The following is a 22,509-nucleotide window of genomic DNA, read 5'->3' as shown; positions in this document are numbered from 1 at the left end:
GCATGGGCAGAACAGAGCATGTGGAACCTGGCACAGGCAGGGCCCCTGAGACCACTAGCTGTGAGAGGAGTCCTCAGCCTAGGAATGTGCAGCAGTCCCATGAAGCCCCAGCACTGGGTTCTAGCTCAGAGCCTGACCCTCCCCAACATTTGTTTTTAAAGAAAGCAGGTATTAGAAACAGATAAAATGATCACAACAATAGGAAGAAGATAAACCAGGTACTGCCCAGCCAATAATTAAGAACCCTGCCTTTTGGTTTCCCCAAATCTTGCAAATACAGAGCTTATCCCAAACATCTGGCCATCAAGCACAGAGATGAGACAAACAGCCTAACAGAGGGATAGATGTCAGAGACCAACAAAGCAAAATTTAACGTGGCAAATAAAAGGTTGAATGCAGCCTCCTGAGAAGAAAGTGTCACTGTGACTGGGAGGAGAAAGGAATGGAAAAGTCAAAAGATGTTTTCAGACTGAGAGCCTAGAAATACATCTACCAACCATCCTCATGCATTAGCACGTTTATTTTAGGTGTCTTTGACAAAATCTGGTAGTCCCAACAAAGCAAGCAGTTGGCATGTCAGGGAGACAAGGGCACAGCACTGCCAGTAGGAGCAACCACCCCCAATAAAACCATGTTGTTTGCTTTAATGTGGCTGGACATCGCATTGGTTACAGCAGCTGTTGGTTTGTTCATGAACCAAGCACAGCTCTAGCTGGCGGGTCATGGAGGAGTTAAACCCTCGTTCTGCAGAGGCTCACCATGTACTTTACACTCAGTCACCCACTGGCTATGGAAATACTCCAACGCACGCCAGTCTTTAAGGGATGGGGGACTCTGTGCAGCTCTGTCTGCTAGAAAAATCAAAATTCCTGGGGCTTTTTTTCTGGCCAGTCTCATTACTTTTTCCTCATGGCGCAGTAAAGCCTAGAGAGGTTTCAGTCAGAAACTGTGGCCATTATGCACTAAATACTGCTACACTCAATAGCAAAAAGGCAACCCTTGACCGGAGCACTTCCCTCCCTAATATGAGACATTGGCACAGGGAGAGTCACAAAATCTTTCTGGAAGCCCTTGTTCTTCCCTTGGGAAGAACAAGATGAGAAGATTTCGTAGTTAAAAAACATAGCACACAATGTAATAATACACAGGAGACGACTCTTAACTATTCTGTTACGACCATAATAAGCCTCCCAGGCCAACCCAGTGTCAAGCAACACACTCCAGTTGGGCACTGGCAGGACTTCTTCACCCTTTATGTGCTCAGAACAGCACTGTGCCACCTCTAGGCCCCATCCCTGCTGTGTTACATCAAGGGCTGTTTGCTGCCATGTCCTTGCTTCACCCTGAGCCACACATAGAGAAAAAAAAATTAAAAATCTACCCATGGTGAATTTTTTGTCCCCTGTGGGCTTCCACCCACCCAGCAGTACTGATGTCCAGTCAGGGTCAGTCAGCTTGTATCTGACCACGTATTCTTACCAGTCATGTGAAAGATCCCCACAAAATTTCTTTTAATAACTTCTGCTTCACAGATGTTACACATCTTAAGGCCCCCATCACAGCATAGCATTCAGCAGGGAGCTGCCGTCTCATTCAACACACAACAAAACAGCAAAAGTCATCCTGTTTGAAGCAGAAAAAAACATCCAAATCACAAAGCACTTCTAAATAGGACCCACACAGCAGCTCCCAGGGGCAAGACAGGGCACTGAACCCTTTATGAGTCACTGCTACCTGTCTGCATGAGTGAGGGCAACTGTCCCCAGAGCCTTTGCTCAGCAACATGGTGACCAGCCCCCTGGGATGCTATCCCCCAAGGCCGTTGCAGCTGTGGGGAACGGACTTGCCTCAGTAAGAGCCTGCCACAAAGCACAAGCCAACATGCAGCCCCACAGACCCTGGGCTCCAGCCACCTAACCTGGCTCTTTGTGCAGAGGACACCCCCACTGTGCCTGCAGTGCCATGTGCAGAGGAGCCCTCCGTTGGCTCGGTGCCTTCTACCTTCCCTGTTTGGAGCTGTGCTACCACTGAGCAGGTGATTAGGTCCTTCCCGAACCCTTTGCAGGCTGCTGTCATTGATGTGCCCCACAAACGTATTCTACCTCACTTGCCAAAAACATACAAGAGCTATAAAAGAGGAAGCCATCCTTCAATAGCTCCTAAAGTGACTTTTGCTCCCTTCCCTATAAAGCTGCAACATAAATTAGGGCAGAGATGGGCTGCTAAGGGAAGCTCCTTTGTCCCTGTTACATTAGAAGAGAAACATAATTGTTGGCTTTCCATCAGCCAGCAGGAGCAATGGCTACAGTGCCATGCCAAAAGGATTAGCACCTCTCTGTACTTCTTTGTGGACAGCTATGATCTGCTGTTCTCCAAGTCAGTGTTTCTTTATTACAGCATCTATCAAAAGAACACCATTCATTGTTTAGAATATGCTCCTTATTTCACATTGGAAAGGGAAAATGATAGGAACACAAGGGCTCAAAGTTTGGAAGATGAAAAGGAAAACACAATAAAGACAGTCGTCTTTGAGCTTACGAGACTGTGACATGTCACAGCTGTAAGCACTGAATCATCTCCCCGGTATACCTTGTGAACCACTTCCACTTCAAAAATAAAAATAAAGCGCTAGGTTTCTTTATGTGCTTGATAAAATCTGCAGTGCATGGCATTGAGTTGTGTCACGTTATTTCCCTCACAGGTGACCTGGGAGGAGTTTTTAGAAAATCGATTTCTGTTTACTTTCATATGTTTCTTTACAATGGATAAATAAAGTCCGAAGGATCCTTCCCTCCCTCAAAATCTCCTTCCGTTCTCACCCACTGCCCTCAACCTACTTTATTTTTCAACAGCATTAGGAACATTAAATACAGTCTCACACCTGTATATTGACTGGTCTCACACACATGTTTTGATGTGTTCCATTGGATGGAAGGACTAGGAACAGAAAGCCAAAATTCATCTTTTCCCATGCGTTTATGAGAGCCCAATATTACGGCTGCCTCACAGGCTATCAGCCAGCTCCAATGCCTCCCGTCCAGCCAGCCACAGCAACAACTTGCACAGCTTCTGCAGGTCCTCCCATGCTGCATGGCTGCTGTGATGTCTCACCATACCAGCCTGCAGGCAAAGCAGCTACTGTTGCACAGAGCTATGCATATGTCCACCCGTTCAGATTTTCAACTGCAGGAACTACTTCAGGTGGGGTACTAGGCAATAAACATTCAGGGTGAGCCTACCGGTTCTTACTAGTAGTGGCAGAGCTGATACCTGGAAGGCTCCTGCCTTTGCTTCCAAGGATGAGACAAGCACACAAAAATCCCCCAAACCAATGCAACATCCAGAAAGTGGAGAGTTAGCAACTTGTGTATTTCACCTGGACATTAAGCTTCATTATTTTTTGTGTCCATATGACTGTGAGGTAGAATTGGCCCTCTCTCCACCAGAAGGTTCAGAAAGACGAGCTCTGAATGCTCACACGGAACCAGTGACCACCATGACAGCCCAGCCTTCACTCTAACAGCAGCACAAAGGATTTCTCACAATCCTTCTTGCCCAAAATCCAACAGCAACAGGATGAGCATATCCTGAGCCTCTACAAGTGGGCCTATAGATGAAAACATTCTGCCTTGATGCTGAAATTTTGAACAGCAATGAATTCACCATATTCCTCAGCAAAGGATTCCAGCATTAAGCACTCCTGATATGAAAGATGTATCTTTTTGAGTCTGTACATTCCTACCTCAAGGAACTGGGCTGCATTATGCCTTTCTTCACAGGGCCAAAAAGCATTCTATTATGAAATATCTGCTCCTATGTAAGTAGGTGCAAACTATAAGCATCCTACAGAACCCTAGTTTGTTTGATCCAAAGGTGTCTACCAGCATTTTACGTGCTCTCACAGCTGCTCTGCACCTGCTGTAGCATCCTTCTTAGAGGGTAAACACCAGTACAGCGTCACAGCAAAAACTAATCTAGTAATTCCCTATCTGAATGAATGCCACTGGCTGGTAGCCTTTTCCAAGAATTAAAAAGGTGCAAAGACCTCAGTCATTTGGATTCAAAACTTGCTCCTTTACACAAGAGCAGGAAGCCAACAGGGTTTACTAGGTTGGGTGGGCAAGTGCACTCAAATCCTGAGTCTTGGTCTGTTTCCCCAGTGACTAGCATTTCTGCTCCTCCCTCATTTCTGCTAGAGATGAGGGAATTTGGGCTGTTTGAACCTGCCAGCTGTCCCTGTTAATGGTATGCTTTTGGGCTGCACCTTCCCTGGGAGCCAAGTCACCCGCACTCAGTGCACTGCTCCCCACCCTGCCACCATGCCCAGACAGTCAGCCTTGCAGCAGCCATTCCCTGACCTTCTTCACCAATAATTACAGGTATATCCAGGTCTCCCTAGTTTTGTTTGCAGGGGCAGCTGCTGTCTCTGTATGGGTTTACCCTGGTCTAATCAGCAATAAACGGCCTAGAGGCACAGACCCACTTGTCCCCACGCACCATGAAGCGGGGAGCTGCAGAGAAGGGCCCGGTTGCTGCTGGGTCACTAGCCCAGGGCTGCCCGCAAAGCGTGGCAGGACTCCCCCGGGTGACTGGCTGAAGGAGTTCTGAGAGCCAGAACAAAGCCCAGAGCACTAACTATCTAACTGGTAATTACTTTCTGGTGAAGACTGAAAAATGGGTCATTAAAACCATATTAAACCGTTTTCATTAATACAAAAACCTGATTTACATTTTTTTTCCCACAGAGCCATTATGTTCCAAACACACTGCACGGATGATTTGTTTAATCACAACCACATGGAATAGCAATTTTAAGGGCCTGTGACAATCACTTTTTTAACCAGGAAACCTGGTTTGCAGTAATTGTCATGTTTTCTGTTAGCCACCCTTCCCACTGCTGTCATAAACCTGCTTCTTTCTAAACACACTGCCTTCCTAGTTGCACATAAAAGCAGCACAATCCACTGATACAATTAATAACACTGAATATTTAGGTCAACGTCAGTTCTATTAATTTTATCTCTTAAAGACTCGCACATTTTCTAAACAAGTCTAGCCCTTTGGGGGGTTAAACTGTAATTTGCAGTCTGGTTGCAAGTCCCTATCACATAATAGATCAATTAGGTTGAACACTCTAGTATATTAATCTTATTCACACATAGTAAAGGCAAATATGGCTAATTACTGTATTACAATATTGCCTGCTTTTCCCAAATATGTATTAAGGAAAAGGGGAGTTTATTACATTGAACTATCAAATAAAATTATCTTGATATTAAATTGACAGTGAAGATGAATGCTTGTATTAATCCATCTTTTTTTCCCCCTTAAATCAATATCCATTGGAAGATCTGTTTATCATTATTAATGTGTTGGATCTTTAGGAGACTGTTTCATATCAAGAACTCAGCACTTCCACTTACAGCAGTTTCATCACGGCATTCTGTTAAAGAGTAGCTCAATTTCTTTTACCACATCTATCACCTTTACGTTTGTATTTTCAGGTTATGAATTAATGGGTATGATTTCAGTGACTCCAGAGAAATACAGGTAGTTATCCAAGCCTATTTTCTGCGACTCTCCCTGCAAACTTGCATGGCCAGAGGGCTTGTCTCTATGATGAAATTAATTGAACTCAGTTTTCAAAACTTCCAAGTTGATCAAGATTGGCACCACATCTGAGCGGACAGCGGAAACAAGGAAGACTCATGGTCAGCATTAAGTCTACCCGAGGAAAGCTGAAGTGAGCCTCATTGGGACTTGTCCTTGTCTGCACTCACTGATTAGCAGATATCAACTAATTCCATCCACGGGCTCATAATAAAATGGGACAAAAAAGTACTGTAAGTAGTCACCTAGTCTGCCTCAAGGCACTATGAAAAATGAGTTTAGATGCAACTAAATATCCTATTAGAGACCTAATTCTACTCCCTGTTCTGTCTCTGATCTGCTGTGTGACCAAGCCACTTCTTCTCTTTCCCCTCCATGGTGATTCCCCCAGCACATCTCACTTCATTCCCACTCAAGACCCCAGAAGGCATGAATTCTCCCTCCCACCTGCATGGCACCTACTACAATGGGTCTCAACAGGAACTGGTGCTCTAGGCATCACTGTTGTCAGATGTTACACACTATTAGTAGCAAAGACAGAACACAAATTAAAAGGATGGCTTGCTTAGAGCTTCCTTTAATGGTTTGCACATTTGAATCTTCCAGCAATAGCTCGCAAGCTGTGAATTTGTTAAAGTGGAAACCAGGCCAATAAAAATAAAGACAAAAATCTAAATGCTTCAGCTGCTGCAACAGAAGTCTTGTATGAAACACCTGACAAATGTGGAGATTAATTTGTCCATATAACAGACAGTAAACTCAACAAAAATGTTACTTAAAAAAAAAAAAGGTGCTATTTCCTCCACCCTGCTGCAGCATATGGAACAGCTTGGGTTTCCAGACTCATTTTGTGGGACACCACTGAAAACAGGTTCTTTAGTTTTTCAAAGAACATGCAAGTGTTTATGATAAGCACCTATACATCCCAGAAGCCAGTCACTCTAAGACAGCCTCTACACCACACAGAGCGCGTTGGTGTGATTATTTATAAGGTTCCAGATACATGCATGCTCCCACATGCAGGAAAGAGGCACAGCCATGGAGGATGCAGGAGCCAAAACATTGATTTCCTGTCTTTGGCTGACATCACGGGTTTACTATCTGCTGTTGGAAACATCCTTGCTTGAAAACATTTACCAGACTTCTTGTATCTCTTCTTTACAAGCTTTGGGAAGATAGGCTACTCTCAGGTGATCCACAAAATAAAATGTTCCATAATTGATTCTGTTGAGCTTACACAGCTGCATGCATTATAAATTATTTCTGCCTTGAAAAACATTATAACATAGTCTGAGGCTACTCTTGGTCTTTTCCACTCATGACTGGAGCCGTTCCCAGCTAAAGCTGCTTCAAACATGTAGCTGTTCCGTACGCAAATCTCATTTCTAGAGCAATTCATCAAATGTCAAGGATAGGTGGGGTTCTTCTTCTCCTCCCACAGGCCCTCAACTTAAAACCCTCCCTAGATTTATTTATTTTTAATGACTATCAAGTCTAAAGAGTACATGGCCAAAGATATCCAAACGTTTGCTGTGGAAGACCCAGAATACAAGTAACAATGCAGAAAGCTTTTGCTATTTGTTTACTTATCCTATTTGTTTACAGAGGAATCTGATGATCTCTGCTCTCACCTTATTAAGAATTGATTATTCAGTTAAATCTGTTCTGTTCTTTCAAAGATTAATCTCAGGAAAAAAAAAAAAAAGTCAAGTTCTAGAAAAACTGTGTAAATAATCTTTTTTTTTTCCTTGATTGGACCAAACTGCAAAAATGAATAGTGTAATCATATATCATACTAAGCAAAAACTTAGATTAATCATTCTGTGGCAGAAGCATGACCTGCAATAGGGTTATTGTCTTCATAGTATCAGAAGTTCCAAAGGACCCAGATTTACCCCATTTAAAAGAACTCTAAGACTTGAGGATGCCTGAAAACAGGATAGCTGCTCCAGGAGAACCTCCCAGACATGGAGACATCTCCCACTTCCCAGAGACACTTCTGCTGGGCAACAGCACCCAAATGTGTTCATTGCTGAGCACTGCTGTAGAGTAGGACAAAATGGCTGTAGGAGCTGAAATTTGCTTACTTCCATCACTGTCCAGGGTAAAAAAAAGTAATCAGCTCCACCAGATTTATATTTTCATGCAAGAATGCATGCTCTCTTCTATAGAGAACAGCATTTGGGGAACACCAAAGGCTTTCTGCAGCTACAAGCATAGGGTTTGCTGATGTCAGAGTACTATTAGACTTCCAAGCTTCTGCCTTGGCTGTATTCACTTTTGTGTATAGCATCTGTTTTCCTTTGAATTTGGCATCTTTTGCATAACTCAGGTAAATCCATTCTACACTGATGAGTGTCAGTGAGCCTTGAACTCCATGACCAGACAGGGATGAGTATATCTAGTAAGTCCTTAGCCCAAAACAGCTGCAAGCAGAGGTTTACAAGCAAGGTACACCTGTTAAAAAGTTAACCGTTTTTGGAATGGCAAATATTAGGTCTTTATTTTTTTGTGTGTGCACTTTTACAATTAAAATCACTTTGATGAAAAATGTTAATTTGCAGACCATTCGCTTATGACATAGGACCTCTACGTCTTTCCCGCATATTTTTTCAAGAAATGCAAGAATAAAACAGGAAAGACACAGGCGTGCAAATTGTTGCTACTGGACATTCAAATGGGCAGTTTTCAGGATTTACCTTTGCTCCGCAGAAGTTCTGCATTGCACATTATTTTTAAAAATACAAACAACCATCACCACAACAAGACATTTTTAAAGACTCCAAAGGAGACAAGCAGACCAATAATCAGGAAATCAAATATGATTCATACAAAACACACAGGAGATCGTTTGGGGGATTTTGTAGAGTATCTTATAGAAGAAAAATTAACATTCAAACAAAAGTTAAACTAATGTGAGTGTTGGCACGGAACTGTAAGAGTTAACATTCTCTTCCTCCATTAAGCACATCAAGAGTGTTCTTTTCCTAATGAGTTAACCTCTTATTATTCAAGTTTAATGGGGACACATTTGTTTAACCCTATAGCCTCAGGAGTCAGAATTTCTGGTGTTAATTATATTGCATATATGCAGACTCTTGGCTGGCAGTGTGAAATGGCAGCTCCTGCTAAACCTTGAAACTAGGAATCTTCAGTAAGCCTTGGTCTATGCCACAGAAGAAATATACCTGAAGGTTGTAGCTCCCCACAGTTCCTGGGGATCCAGACCTTGTCCTCAGAGCAGGGTAGTGAGCAGCAAGCTTAGCACACAGCTGTCTTCCTAGTTTGTCTAGCTGCCTAGTTTGGACTTGCGCAAGTTGAACAGGCATGGGGCTGCCAGGAGAGTGCTTCACAAGCAGCAGGGCAATGTTGCCTTTTCTTTGTTAGGAAAGGGAAGTGATCCAGACAAATCACACACAGGTGTAGAAATTCCAACTGGGACTTCCAATGTTAACCCAAATGCATGCACAGCACGCTTCTCTACTAAAACATCCCTACTAGTTTTGTTTTCTCCTTTCAAGACAGAATTATTTAGCACCAGGCCTCTCAGGAAGAGCCCACACTGTAGCACCACAGAGATGCTTAGGCAAGCAGCCAGCCCAGGAGATCAGGAACCATTAACTCTGTCAGAGAAAGAACAGGGATACTTCTGGCCTGTATCAGCTCTGACATGGGGGTCAGGCTTTTTTCTTCACACATTCCAGCTACTTCACTTAACAGTACTGAACAGAAAATGCAAGGGCTCAGGGATGAAGACTTATCCAACTCTTCCAATGATTTACTGGAAAAGATTGGACAAATCCCTTTTCTTCTCCCATTCTTTACATCTCCTACTTCTGGGGAGTGCAACACTTTTTCATGGAGCTGTCTTTGTCAGGGCAGACAAGAAAAGTGCAGAGTTTCACATCTATCTTCACACTGCTGACCTCACAAGAAAAACCCATCTGATCCTGTGTGGGCCTGAAGACAGTTCTTGTGCTTCCAAGGACTTAAAAGAAAAAAAAAAAGAGAGAGAGAGAAGGCCCAGCAGAGCAAGGTGCTGCAGATCTGTGTTTCCAAGATGCCTGAGCTGGAAGCAAGACTGTCCCAGAGCACAGTGACAGCCTTCCCACAACTCACTCACCAGGGCATGGATATATGATCCCAACTGACAGGTGAAAAGGGGATGCACATGAGATACGCAAACACACACCACATCAAATAGTGCCAACTGGAGAAAGTGGAAGGAAACAGCCCCCTCAGAAACCTCCTCCCTTACTTTTTGCAGATAAAAAGATGACATCTTCGTAAACACAAAGATATTCAAAGCCAAGGTTACACTGGTTATTCATTTGTCTGATGACCATACAGACACAGAAGAGCCTAACACCTGTGATAATAACATAGCAGATGAATGAAAGATGTAGAGGGATATACACAGATGAAGCTATAGCAGTTTCCTAAAGCCACTACTTGTTATCCCAACAGGGGAAAAAAAATAAATGTAGATGTGACAAGTTGGGAACAGGGAGCACACAATAAGTAGGATATTTCTTTTTTGTTTAAACTGACTTGCATCATGAAACAAAGATCTATAGTTGCCTTTGGTAATGTCACAGATTCAGCATCTCCCCTCTACCTTAGCTCTTTGCCAAATCTCAGAGCACTCAAAAGAAAGGAGGCTATTTGTAGTGAAACGGGAGTTAGCAGGAAGCTGATTTTCCATGTCATAGTATGATAATTTGAAAGGACAGCAAAGGAGAACAAGTTGGTATTAAAATGGGAGATCAGGTCCAACTGCCTCCAGTATATAGCAGCACACAAACTCTGAGTTCCTCTCCATCAGGGAAAAAGCTGTACTTTAATCTCTGGAAGCCAAACGGCACCCTGCAGTTTTATCCTCCTTCACCATTTTAAGCTGTATACAGGATCACCCAGGAAAGCCATTCAATATCACAATAAGTTTAACATTTTGTTTCCATTCCAAAAGATGGCTGGTACACATGCAAGACTCTTTCAATCAAATCATGGAGATGTTCCTGGGCCTGGAGAGGCAAAACTTTTTCAGATGCCCACCAGCATAAACAGATGAGAGCTGCAGATCCAGAAGCTCCTTCTTGCGACCACCACAAGAACCCACTGTACTTGCACTCACTTGCAGATCAGCTGAGTCTACCATAACCCTACTGTTTCCACTCTGCTTATTGCAATGAATAAATATCAATAATTAACAGCAAGTAAGGAGATCATTTGCACTTCTGTAGGGCTCTTCCTCCAAGGAGCTCGTTAACAGCACAACAGCCTTGCAAGAGCCATTGTTGTCCCATTTCACAGATAGGGCTGTCCACCATGTCCAGCAGTGAAGTGCCACCTCTGAGGACCCTGGGACAACCCACCAGCAAGGACAAGTTGATGCTGAACACCCATGCTCCACCCACTGGGTAGCACTTCATCTAAGGGAAAAATGCCAACAGCACAAGCTGCCTTACCAGCTCCCTTAAAAGCAATAAATTACTGTAAAGCCCAAGAGACTTGTGAGAGAAGCAGATTCCTTTCTGTTGTGCAATGCTGTAGAAAGACAAGGTTTTTGGGGTGGTAGGCAGGGTCGAGCACCAGGGAAAATTGGTTATTTCTAAATAACTGTACAGCCATGCATGGCTTGTGAACCATGGTTAATTTAATACCCACACGTGCTCATTAGAGCTATTCAAGCGCCCACTGCAATCAGCTTGTTTACACTCTTATCAATGACAACTTTTAGATTATTACTTTAATTAAGAAAGCCCCTTCATTCGTTGGGATTACCAAAACACTTTCTCTTCCACTGGGGGAAAACAAGCAGTTACTGGAAGATGACAAGCTAGTCAGTGCAGCTGCAAGGCACAGTGTGGGGTTCATGCCTTGTGGAGAAAGGCAGGGAGACAACACCAGATGCCTCTGCCAAGAACAGCAGAAAACAGGACTGCAATAAACTGGGACAGACTAGCTGTGGGTGGCTTTGTGACCTGCAGTCAGCACCCAGTAAGCTTGACAGCAAGCCCTGTGGCACCATGTTCACTTCTGAAGACATGTCCTGTCAGAAAGAGCCCTGCAGCATCTTTCTAGCAGGCCCTGGTGCTCCCAGCAGTTCCTGAGTGTCCCACACAGCATGGCACAGAAATGCTCACGCTCAGGCATCCCTGAGTTTCCTCTGTGGCTGGACTATTGTCCTCATGCACGCTCTGCTAATTGAGGGCAAGGCAGGATGCAGCTAGAGCTGCCTTCAAGCACTGCCCTCCTCGTGGTCTTCCCACCTCAGTGCCCTTGGGGACCACAAGCACAGCACTGTTGGTGCAGGACTGCTGGCAACATGGGACTGGCCAGAAACATCCCGGCCCCAGAGCCTTAAGGACCGGGTGCAACAGGGCTCAGCCACCACAGGGGCATCAGTGGCTCTGGGCATAGCAGCTGCCTCACTCCAGCACCCACAGAAGGGACTCATGAAGAGCAAGAAGATGCATGCAGAGGCAGCAGCGACTGCCAGCTGTTGCCAGGTCCCAACAGAGACATGCTCTCAGCCCTGCAAGCCAAGAAGCAGAGAGCAGGCTCAGATCCTGCCAGCTACAGGGGTGCCTCCAACCCATCAGAAACAGGCACTGGGGCACCAGATCCTCATCATCTCCTTATGAAGGCTCCCCAGAGGCCTTGTCTCAAGAGGATGCCCTTCAGTGATGCCAGCAGCATCAGGGCAGCAAGGATGCTAGCCAGAAGCAATCTGTACCCACCATCAGCCAGTGCTTCTTGCTCAGGCCCCACGTCCCTCAGCACCAACCCACTGGTGACCCACCAGTAGATGAAAGTTTAGTTTGAGTTGACCTGATTTTATCACAGTAATAATTCCTTACATATCTTGTTAGACACTAAGTTCACAACAAAACTGCTTGCAAGTCAAAAATAGCATCCAATTATCTTCAGTTTCTGATGGAGCAGCACTCAGCTGCAAATGAACGACTGATTAACAACTGGTTAACTCCACCAGCATTTCATAACATCCTCAAGTACTATCTCTCAGTGGCATATGTGCCATTATTTCCCAGGAGGGGATTTTAACATTGTTACCATTTTATAGAGCTAAAAAAGCTGTGTTAATAAAATACATAATTGAAATGTACCCCCCTCTTTTCACACTAAAAAGCTATAAAACTTCTGCACTCTGTCCTAAATATTTTTTTGTATTGTATGGTTGTAACAGTTCCCTGAAACAAGCTTCAAACTGACACATAAATCAGTATATTTCTTTAGTGGCTATTTCTGTAAAGGCAGTCAAGTTAATCTAGGTTATGGCATCTGACTACAAAGTATCCTACAGATTGCTTTTATACATTTGCCAAATACTTTCCAAAATGCAGCATGGAAGAAGTAATAGATAAAGACCAAACACTGAAAAAACACTAAAAAATAATATTTGTCTATTTTTCCCAGCACACCAACTTTGTTTTTTTCCATGTGTAGTTCCAATTTTCCAGTATTAATCTCAAAATCCACTTTCTCCCCATCTTTTTTTTTTTTTTTTAAATTGAAGCCTCAGCTAGCAACACAGAGGAGATTCTCTTATAGCCTCAGCAGACACTGTAATAAAAAGTTGTTGAAAGAAGAAACCTTGTACAAACTGTTGTGAACGAAGAAGCTCAGCTCTGAGCAGGCTCTGCACAGCCTGGGTATGAGCAGAAGTGCTTCAGCCATCCACCCGGGCCTCTTCAATCTTTTTCCTTTACATTATCCAAGGTTTGTTCTACAAGTTAATAGCCAGAAGAAGCTAAATAACTGACTCAATTTCCCTCCCTTTACAGATTTTTGCTCATCTTTAATGCTGACACTGAAGTCACTGAACTACCTGAGCAAGTTCTGCTTTACTGCTCCAAACCACAACAGCTTGAACTCAGTGGTAAAACATCCCCTGATTTTAGAAAGTCTCTGTTTCTCTCCACACTAAACAGCAATTGCTCCAAAGAATTCACATCCCCACATCCCAAGGGAGTAAGCCAGAGGCCCTCACAGAGTACCAGCTTTTGGAGAAAAAAATATTAAAAAAATCACGTTTGTTCTCTGCACAGCCAAGCCCTGTCAAAACCTCTTTCCAGGTTACTGGTAAGTGGCCAGTCTCTTGCAAATACATGTCTATGCTAATACTTCAGGAAGAAGAGATTCTAGAGAAGCCCGCCACAGATAATGTGTCTATAGTAAGGCCCGAGGTGTTAAGGCCAGCCAGATTTGCCTTCCAGGGCCCCACCTGCCTTCAGGAAGCACCCTAGACCTATTATCTCTAGCCCAGGACCTACACTGATATTCAAATAAAGCTCTTCTCATTTCAAGGCTGTCTCTTATCATCCATTCCTTGGATCAGGGCTTTGTACTGAATTTACAGAAATTACAGTACAGCCTGAGGTTAAGGAGCACTGAGCAAGAGTAGGAAATCAATGAAGCCTCTTCCCTCCCTCTGTGAGGCAGAAACCTTGCACAGTCTCCTTTCACCTGCCTCCCCCCTGGCACCTGCTGCTGGGAGGGATGGCATCCTGCTCACCTGTTGCCAAGCTGCTGTTCCTGCAGGAAAGGCAAGAGCTTCATGGAAAGACCATGTGCACTGGCATTTCATGCTTAGACTCCTTGGTAGATACAAAACTTAAACAGCTTCTGAAAACTTCTCAATTCCTTGTCAGGTAGGAGAAGAGCAGGAGTGAGTTGTCATCACCAGGCTACAGGCATCTTCTGACAGAAAAATCCTTCCATGGGAGTTCACTAATGCCCAGGATCTGTAATTCTGGTACCATGGCCTGGAAAGGGTGCAGAAACACCAGTCTGAAGACCCTGATGGGCAGAACAAACAAAACATAAATATAACTCATGTTCCACAACAGAACTCCCAAAACAGTCTCCGCTGATCCAGCCTGCTCCTCCCATTGCCAGCGGGAGCTCTGCCATCAGCTTGGACAGGATTAGGACTCAGCTTTAGATAAGTAGCTGAAGTGGAAACCACAGTACATGCATTGCAACCGGAGACATTGGAACTGCAAGGCAGAAATAGAAAGCTCCAGGCCAAGTTATGTCTCCTTTATTCAGCCATCCTTCCTTCACCTCAAGCAAACACAATTCTAGCCACAAAAACAACCCATTTGCTGCTTAGCAGATTCTTAGTTGTTGATGCTGGATACCCAGAATTCACAAGCCATGTTTAGATGTAACTAGAGATCAGTCTCAAGGCAGGATCACAGAAAGGCAGACCAAGCAAGACAGCCCAGCACTGATGGCACCAACGTGAAAATAGGGTAACAAACCAGTGCTGGCACAGTACCAACACCAGCATCAAGTGCAGCAGGAAGACTAAGACCCAGCAATGAAAAATGTGTAGATGCTGTGGGCACTTGCAGTGTCCCAGATGTCCAAGTGGATCAGCACCAGAGTAACAGGGATGCTGCGATCCTGGCGTAGGGCTGGAACAATGCAGGGCACAGACAGAGCAAGGGCTGGTCATTAAAGCTTGAATAGGCAGAAAGGAAAAGGAATCTCCTAATCATTTCCTTTAGCCATCTCAGCTCCCCTCCCATCCTTCCACCCCCCTACCCCCGCCTCCTGGCCTTTTGAAGATGCTTGCTAATAAGTGTTAACGAGTTGCCTGACAAAGGAAAGGAGGGGGAGGGGGACGACACTGATGAGGAAGAAAAGGGACCAGACGAAGGTCTGAGAATGCTACAGTGGATTCTGGATGTAAAGGATCCCCGGGACAGGACCCCTCGCCCTGGCAGGTCTATTTCAAGAGCTGAACTCTGAAAGAGTTTTCTTCCTTTTTAATGTTTTATTTTTTGCACACCACATGTCTCCTTTCCTTTCTTCCAGGCCATCTGGGACATGCCAGCAGCTCACACACACCAGCTCACTCCTGTGTCCGTGCTGCCACCTTCTTCAATTCCGCCACTTGTTTTCTCTCTCTCTCCATTTCAGACCTCTCTGATGTGGGCAAGGACACAGCTGCACACACTAAAAAACCCTAGGCTGCCCCATCTACCCTGTCCTTTCTGGCAGCCACAAGAATACAACTCTCCCACAGCTCAGGCAAAACTCACAAAACAGTCTGCATTTTCCAATTATCTCTACAGCAGCTGCTTCTTCCACCTTGGAGGATTCATCATCTTTGCCATACTCACACCATACTGCCTGAAATGCTAGTGTTCCCATTCCCCACAGCACTCACCATTTGTATAGAAAGACTGCAGCTCCTACCAGAGCTTTCCTCTGGGCACCATATACCGCTATTCCTCTGTCCCAGTAAGAATCATTGACTTAGCATTTCATATCCCTTTTTCACTGAACCAACAGCTACAGAAGGTTGTGAGACAGCAGAGACATCCTTTCCCATAAGAGAGAGCTTATCCCATCCAGGTTCAGCTCCATTTGGATGGCTCCATCACACCGGTTGAACAGCCTGCCTTCCTCATAAGGAATCACAACACTAGGAGGGGGTGTCACAGAGTCCAGAAACTACAACCACTCCACTATTGTCTTCAAGATGAGAGCCTTTAATTACCAAGGGCCTTCTCAACCCTTTAAGAACAACCACTATAAAAGACTCCAGAGGAGAGTGCAAAGAATGGTTTATCTCAGCCAAGTTCATAACAGACTGAGCCACAACTTCTTACAACCAATACCCCCAAGCAGCAACACTACCTCTCTATAAGGGTTTTCTGCTACTGCAGCCTTATATATACCTCTCCCCCACCTCCCCCACCAGCAACCAGCTTATTTCTCCCAGCTGGCCCACCTCTACTCTCCACAGATCACTACCTGCAGCACAGAACTTCCTCCAGCTGGTGCTAAGGGGCTGACTAACTCCTTCCCTTCCAGCCACTGGAGGTTTGGAGCAGCATGTGACAGCCCTCATCTGCACTTCCTCTTCCCAGTGCCTCTAAGATGAAAAAGGTCTGGGCTGCCGTAGACACATAAAAGGGGCCTTCCTACAAAAGAAGGTTATCTGGATGTTCACTTCATTTGGCTACTCATTGTCCTCATTTATATTCCTAAAAGCAAATTCAAGCTTCCAAATGCAAACATGGTTCAACTTTTAAATCTCAGCCCTGAGGAATCTCCCCCACCTGCAACTGACTCCTGTTGACTACAGACCTCTCCCCACTTCTTGTGCCAGCAGAGAGAAGGCAAAGCTCTTACAGCATTAGGAGATATTTGTGTCAGCTGAATCTAAGTTAAATGGAGTTACACAGCAAATGAATTTGACCTATAATTTTGATTCCCACAAAGTACAACTGAGACCCTCAACATATGGGTCTTTCTTAAGGAAGTGATTTTCTGAGAACAATAGTGAACTTGAAGAGACTGACAATGTCTCTTTAGTGGTTTGGCTAGTAAAAGAAGGTTATCAAGTTGTCCCGGGGGGGCGGGGAGGGAGTGAACTCTGAACTAGACATTCCATTTTTGAACTGCCAAAAAACATCAATTTAGTATCTAATCAGATTGTTGTGTTTTTACTCATTCATACTCAATTCATCAAGAAAAGTGGTTCATTAACCTAAAGAACTAGGCATAAAATTTATATATTGACTACTCTGTTTTATTGCCAAAGCCTACTGTACTATACTTCAGTTTTATGTGCATTGTAATAAAAAGCATGTGTGAATTCTCATATTTGAAAACAGTTGTGCATCCGTGTGGTTTGAGTTAATGCTTTTGAAAACATAGTCTCCACACGATGCTATCTGAAAATAGAATCTGCTTACGATAAAACTTTAACTCTTGAGATCTGGCATAATAGCATTTTATGATAAAAAGTAATCAATTTTTGGAAAAGGAAATTTTGTCATGTGCTCAGAAAATGTTTGTGTTTTTTTTTTTTTCATCAAACTTCTAAGGAGGCATAATAAAGATATTAAAGGGACCGATTTACTGCAGTACAAAATAATTTCACCTTTACCAAAGAGAAGAAATACCTTAGACATAACAGCATGGGAAGAATTTGGCAGCCCCAGTCAGATTGAATTCAAAAATTAATTCTTATATCCTACCCTATAAAGGAAGAAAAAGATATTTCAGCCCTGGTACAGGTTAACACTATTCTACAGTTGCATGTGTGTATTATATACTGGGAAACTGGAAATGTGCTGTTGGCAAATGGAAGAATTAATCTCTGCATTCTTCATACATAATGAAGTCTGTAGTTGCAAGAGGATTATGAATCAAACATTTGTTCCCATTTAACTGAATCTATTTATTGACAGCAAATATCAGCAGCAGAGATATGAATAATATTCAGTTTGTATTTTTCAGAAAACCATCAGAGCACAAGACCTCCTGCAATTAATGAAAAGAAGATGAAGGTAAATGAAGCTGTAAATATTTGTGCAACATCACATTCACATTACTTATGTATGGAAGAGTAGTACTTATGTCAAATGATGGGTATAATTTTAACCATTCAGATCTCCATATTTTTTTCGACTAGCTCTGTGTACTTTGAGGATGTGCTAATCCAAGAAGCAGAATGTTTACATTGCTTGGGGTCTAACATATAAATAGAAGTGATATATCATCTTCATTTGCTTCACTTGTAACAGGTGCTACCATCTCTAGTCTTCACCAAAGGTCAAATGCAGCTTTCTTAGAAACACTGGGCTCTATTATGTTAACAGACTTAAATGCAATTTTTAATTTTACTTTATTTTTTTTCTGCTAAGGGAGACTTCTGTTTAACAATCAATATCACAATATGGCCTATTGTTAGAACAAATTACCCAGTCCGTTAATTACACAGCTATCTTTCCATCAGCTAGGAAAAGAAAAAAAACACACACACAATTACATACACATCCCAAGTAACCTGTTGTCACAGAATGGTCAAAATGAATGGTGATGCAAACTAGTGGTGTAACTCGCTCCTGAAATTAACCAGAATGCTCTGGGCCCATTTGTCCAAAGAAGTCAGTGGTCTTCTTGTGTGACTGATTTTCAGTGACAAATCCGAAGTAGTTGTCATATTCTGAAGTCACTCACCCTGCCCTCCAGGGTAAGCCTGTCTGAATTAGTATTTGGGTCCAGGTAACAGGAGCTTGACTCTTCTACTGTCCAACCCTGGGGTGCTGTACCAGTGCTGAATCGCCATCCTGATGAGCTGGTTTGGTTGTTGCACCTAGGCGCTGTCATCATGGATGTCCTTGAATCAGGCCCCTGCTTCTCAATTCTTCCTATGTGTAAAAAAATTCCTGTGATTAAGGACCAGAACCTGGAGCTTCCCTTCTCCAGGAAAGACACCTGGGCTCCTGCATTCATACTGGATCAGTGTAGCAGTATTTAGAGATACTAAATTAATGATTTGGCAAACCAGCCATCACATGGTGACAGAAACTCCAGTTCCTGGTGACATTGTATCTTGACTTCAGTTTGCTTTGAGTAAGTCAAAATAATACTCAGCTATATATGGTCATCTTCTGAATATTTCTGGGTATTTCCAAATGAAATAGCAAGGGCCATACATCCTTTTTCTTGATTTTGTCAGACTTCATTATTCCAGCCAAAAAAATGCTGGAAAAACAAACAAACAAACAAGTTTTTATATAGAAAGATCAGCACAGATTAAAGCACGGATTGGATTAAAATCATTGGAAGAATGAGGACCTCATGAAAAACAAGTGTACAGTCCCCCCTGTGACAAGATATGAGAATTCCAGCAAAGCCTGGAAAACCTTCTGTCGCATCTGCTTACCTCTGCCCCAGACATGTTCCCCTTCGGTGTAAGTGGGAACCTTTAACCCTAACCTAAACCAGGGATCTTTCACACCACTTGGGCAGGATCTAGTCACACAGCTAAGCCAGCCCAACACTCCCCCTTACACATTCAGATCAACAGATGAACATTATCAATGGTATGTCTGCAGGAGGAGGCTCAGACGTTCTCCTGCCCCTCAGAGGAGGTTATTAGCTCAGCCCCACACTAAGTTAATTCTTCTTGACCAAGGCTGGCCTGGGTTTAACCAGTTCAGAAAGGTGGTATATAGCCAGTATCCTAGAAAGACTTCAGTCTATATCAGATTTGCATTTTTGGGACTGGAGCTTCCAAAGTGGCAATGGACAAGTAACAGCCTTCATCTGATGATTCCCAGCTGGACTGACTAGAGAGTCACACGATGAAAACATGCTATAGAATATATATGTTGGCTCTGATGTTGCTTCCCTTTGCAATCTCTCGTCGGTTAAATGCTGCCCTTATTGTTTGCTGTTAACAGCTAGGATACAAATTGTTTGCAGGCGTCTATTTCAATCAATCTTGCTACAGCTATGTGGGAGGATTCACTGCTCACAGAGCGCTATTATTCAGGGAGTTCAAACACCTGTATCACAGCACTCTGCCTCATGCCAGGTCAGGACAAACAAGCTCCAACAAATACCTGTTTTGGTCTTGGTTAACGTGTCTGTTCAGAAAAGCTGGAGACATCAGAAAGATTTAAGCGTATACATAACACTAAGTGTACATCTCAGAGTTTTCCTGAATACATGTCCCTCACAGCCTTGTGATGATCATATATGTATCTTTGCAGAAACAAAATGTTAATGAGTATTCATCAGAATCCTTTTCCCTTCACATTAAAAATACTCTTTGTGCAAGTGTTCCCAGGAGAACAAGGAAGAGAGGATGGAGATTTCACAGCTCTCTGAAGGCTTTTATACAGCATTCATCCTATTTTGTCCAACTCAATAGTGGCTTTTGCTTCAACCACAAGTATACGTCACCATTGCCACTAACCCCTAAAAAGGCAGATATAGACTCACACTAAAAATGACAGCAATGAAGACGAACTTGGCTGAGTATCATGTAAAAGAAAGACAGAAAAGACTGAATGGAGGTCATAAAAGAAAAATGGTAGAGTTACCAGGATTATAAGAACACAAAGAGAGCAGAAGGCCAGAGCAGAAGGCCAATCACTTCTTAAATAAACCCAATGACAATCTCAGATAGAGAGTGCTTTTGGGCAGAGGATGAGTGAAAGAGGCTTGAGATGGGAACAAAGACTGCCTCAACATTTTGCTTAGTGAGGTGTCCAGGAGCTGGTGCATCTTATTGATAAAGATATAAAATTACATCAAGATCACATCTGTTTCCCATCTTGCAATCCAGCAATCTGCATGCCCCAAATATTGACTAACCACCTCCTCCAAAGCAGCAGCACTCCAGAGCAGGCAGGCTGAGAGGCTGTTCTTTCTCAGGGAGCAGAGGTAACGCTGACTGAAGTCTATACACACTGAGGCCAAAGAGAGTCTCTGCATTTGGATCTCAGGTTCATGCTCACACTGAAACAGGTTTCAACACAAACCTAAGACCATATGGTGTCCTTGACTCCAGTGAGTCGTATTTTACTGGACAGTCAGTGTGACACCATCCTCTGGCACTCAGCCACATCCTGGGGCTGTTCAGATCTCCTCAGACATTTGGGTCCCATAAAGAGCCAGTCGTGTTTATTAGTACTGGCTGGGGGGGCTCCCTGGGGAACGCCCTCCACCACCCTTCCCACGGTGGGCAGCCTACACTTTCCAGCTATCACAGCCACCTTTGAATGCACAGAAACTCAATGGGCCCTGAGTTTCAGGCTTTGGGCTTAAACGAATGGCCGCAACTCCCTGCTAATTTTTCTATAACCATCACATAGGGAAATGCAACAAAAGGGCAAACACTTCACCGAATATTCCAAGGGCTTTACAGCATCTCCTGACAGGCATTAAAAATAGAAATGGTTGAAAGACAAACTGTGCTTTCAGAAAGATTGTCTGTGTTGCTGTGATGACACTGTGTAGGCAGTATCTCTCCATGCTGCCTTTCAGGCAGTCCAGCGGTGATGCAGGACACATTGCCATTATTAGCAGCTCTCCGAAGTATAAGAGACAAGTTATTGTCTGCTAATAATTACTAACAGCGAGAGCATGTTGTACTCTAAGATTTTTGTTTAAAATCTCACACTGTACAAAGATTTTGAATAAACTCACAACCATAGCCACAAAGAGACACAGGTACTGATGTGGCACCTGAAAGCATTTATTTGAAGAAGCTCAAACTCTAAATGTTGCCACCCTAGCATGGTGCAAGCAAAGTAACCAACCTAGTGTGTATAGATCCTTTTTATTTTTTTTCAGCAGGAGGGGCACTGGCAGCTCGATCACAGCCAGCATTGGTGGGCTCAGGCAGTGCTCTCGTTTGCTGTCTCACACAGATGAGGGCTTTGCCTCTCCCCGTGGCCAGGACGCTGACTTCCAGGCCAGTCTCCTAACCACGGGAGCGTGGTGCCCTCCCCACCCCTCTCCCAGCACCCTAAACTGATGGACAGATTAGATTTGTGGAGTGAACTCAGTTGCTTTTGATCTCTATTCAAGGTGCCATCAAGGGACCTTAATAGGTAGTATCTTAGCAAACACTTTAAGGCCTGAAACCATCATTAAAGAAACTCCTGATTCTCACACTTGTCTGAAAGAATAGAGGAGCAAGCTGGCTTCAAATACCAGTTGACAGATGGGAAGACATATGGACTATAGGATTGCTGATCTAAAGAGTCAGAGCCATGGTCAGGCTGAGGAAACATACATCTTTATTTTGATGTTGACCTCAAAGGGAAGAGGTCTGAGTCAACAGAAAGGGGAAAGGGCAGAAAATATCACAAGTCTGAGGCCAGGATTGCTTTGAACTTGAGGACAAATATACTAAACGGTACCAAGTTGACAAAAAGGCTTCCTGACACTCCGTGTCTACAAATTTAGCAGTCTGACCCATATAGCTGCTTGATGCATTTTCAGTAACGAGCCGAGTGAGGATCAGTAACGCTGAAGCAATCTCTTGTGGCACCCAAGAAGTTTGTCATTTCTTCCAGCCCCAGCTGTTCACAGAGCCGTGTGGCAGCA

General features: G+C 43.7%; 1 long non-coding RNA gene across 6 annotated transcripts in view; it reads right to left on the bottom strand.

Moving 5' to 3' along the window:
• The window catches only part of LOC106018391 (uncharacterized), a 124,217-nt gene extending 107,908 nt beyond the window's left edge, over positions 1–16,309 (bottom strand). For 2 of the 6 annotated variants that reach the window (XR_011811800.1, XR_011811798.1), the window contains exons 1-2: positions 15,815–16,308; positions 14,150–14,433 (exon numbers count right to left, since the gene is read on the bottom strand). This is a non-coding gene — a long non-coding RNA (uncharacterized lncRNA). Of the gene's footprint in view, positions 1–7,594; positions 12,149–12,853; positions 13,361–14,149; positions 14,434–15,814 lie in introns of those variants that run through there. The other 4 variants (XR_001192466.5, XR_001192464.5, XR_011811797.1 and 1 more) reach the window with 4 other exon arrangements.
• Positions 16,310–22,509: the final 6,200 nt, after the last annotated feature.

Source organism: Anas platyrhynchos, chromosome 10 (genome assembly GCF_047663525.1).
Source record: "Anas platyrhynchos isolate ZD024472 breed Pekin duck chromosome 10, IASCAAS_PekinDuck_T2T, whole genome shotgun sequence".
Taxonomy (NCBI): domain Eukaryota; kingdom Metazoa; phylum Chordata; class Aves; order Anseriformes; family Anatidae; genus Anas; species Anas platyrhynchos.
This window is presented reverse-complemented; position numbering and strand designations above follow the sequence as displayed.